Source organism: Astatotilapia calliptera, chromosome 15 (genome assembly GCF_900246225.1).
Source record: "Astatotilapia calliptera chromosome 15, fAstCal1.2, whole genome shotgun sequence".
Classification (NCBI taxonomy): domain Eukaryota; kingdom Metazoa; phylum Chordata; class Actinopteri; order Cichliformes; family Cichlidae; genus Astatotilapia; species Astatotilapia calliptera.
The window spans coordinates 19974896-19977122 of record NC_039316.1 but is presented as its reverse complement, the minus strand read 5'-3'; the positions used below and the strand labels follow the sequence as shown (position 1 = coordinate 19977122).

General features: G+C 37.9%; 1 long non-coding RNA gene across 1 annotated transcript; it reads right to left on the bottom strand.

Annotated features, from left to right (window-relative positions):
• Positions 1-1141: 1141 nt before the first annotated feature.
• LOC113006489 (uncharacterized) lies at positions 1142-1929 on the bottom strand. Its single transcript, XR_003269761.1, has 3 exons — positions 1841-1929; positions 1720-1749; positions 1142-1307 (listed from the first exon to the last, which is right to left on the bottom strand). It is a non-coding gene; the product is annotated as an uncharacterized LOC113006489 (long non-coding RNA).
• Positions 1930-2227: the final 298 nt, after the last annotated feature.

Here is a 2227-nt window from a genome sequence, read left to right as displayed (position 1 = left end):
GCTCCACACCTCCATCTCTGACCTGGAACAACAGGGTGTTACGCCAGGCTGCTCTTTGTTGACTTTAGCTCTGCTTTCAATACGATACTCACAGACAGACTGATAGTTAAACTGCTGGATATCGGACTTCCTTCTACTACCGGCCGCTGGATCGGAGACTTCCTGTCAGACCGTGTACAGAGAGTTAAAGTGGGGCCTCATCCTTCCTCAGCCCTCAGCCTTAACACTGAAGGAGGAAGTCTGTGCTGCAGCCTGTCAGCATCAATGGGGAGTGTGTGGACATAGAGTCAGACCTCCAATGGAGCTAAAACACCTCGGTGGTTTTAAAGAAGGCCTAACAGTTTCTCCACTTTCTGAGAATCCTCAGAACAATGGACCTGAAGAGGGAGCTGCTGCTCGTCTTCTACCGCTGCTCCATTGACAGTGTACTTACATACTGCATCTCTGTATGGTTCTCCAGCTGCACCACCGCACACAAAAAGGCACTTCAGAGGGTCATTAATATGGCCCCAAAAATAATTGGACATCCTTCCCTCTCTGAAGGACCTGTACAGCACTCGCTGTCTCAATAACTATAATAATATTTTATAATTATGCAAATATTTATATATACAAAGTGCAACAATAATTAATGTGCAATAATAACAGTGTGCAATACACATACACTTATTCATAATTTTATTACTATTATTACTATTAACACTTATTAATTTAAGTTACTATATCGTGTTGTGTTGTACGTTTTTCCCAAGGTTATAAATGTCCAGTTACTTCAGTCTGGTGCACGTAATCTCGAAATCCCATCTTGTGCGGCTGGAAAGGCTGCCTTCCAGAATGATTGGTCGCTGCTTTGTCGACCCCAGTCAAACCCAGAAATCACTGACACAAGTTTGTTCTGTTAATTTGAAATAAATCAGTCTTCACAAACAGATTTTCTGAGGTTTTTTATTTGCCGTTGCAAAGACAAACAACAACACAGAGTACAGCAGCAGTCTGTATTTCTTTAGATTAAGAATAAAAACAAGAATCGAATCATTTATAGAAACACCTTATCTACCTGCCACAGTCACAGAATACAATCAGAACATTACATGCAGCTGAGTATGTCTTGTATTACAAAATAATATGGAGACAAACACACTGAGATGCATCGTTCATTTCAGTTAGGCCTGTATAACAAAGAGAAGCACAGAATCTTAACATTTTCCATCACATTACTGAAGTCTGACAGACGCAGAAGGATCAGTCAGTGTCCATCAGATCTTCTACTTCCATATTTCACTGTCGAAATTTTCATCATTACATACCTGTGACATACAGCATGATGACAAACTCATTCACTCTCTGGACATTAGATTTCAACATGATATAGCTTTTGTGATCTTTGGGCATCAATGTAGCACAAACTAAGAGTGATAAACTGTAAAGACATCCATGACATTACATTAACACCATTAGGCACAAAATGTGATTTATTTAAACTATAATGAACATGAGCATTGAATAAATAGAAGAATTTAACATGAAAACTGAACCTGAAGCTTCAGTTTGCTCTTTTTTTATATTATCTTTCCTATATGGAAATTTAAACATGCAGATGCATTTTGGTTTTCCACTGAAAATGTGATTTACAAATATTAGAGCTGTAAACATTTTTCAGAGATAAAAAGACAGAAAACACATTCTGAGTTTGTTTAGCTCAATGCAACAAAAACTCACCTCATTTTGATACGGCTGAACTTTTATTCCCTTAAAAAGACAAGAGAAGGAAACAAACTTAGCTTTCACAGAGAATATCCAGGTTTATCAAATCTTCCCATTTAAATGTGAATGTTCTCACCTGCCGATCTTGTCCAAATGTGGATGACCACAGCAGCTGTTATGAGTGTTGCTACACCCACAGCCACAATGATGAACCTCCACCAGCACCAGCCTGGAAAGAAAATAAAAAACACATTAAAATACTTTAAATATAGTTTTCTGTTCTTTTTTCAACAAAAGCCCCCTCAACAATCAAATGGAAGATTCTGGTTATGTTTAGATAAAATCTATGTTGCTGTAGATCTATAACATCATGAACCTGACTTCTCTTTTTGCTTCTGCCCCCATTACAACCTCTCTGCAGGATATTCCTCAAAGTGTATAAATGCAAATGACATCTTAAAACCACACAGAATAGTTTAATAGTTGTAACAGATGAAGTTATTGAAAGCGCTGAATTTTATGA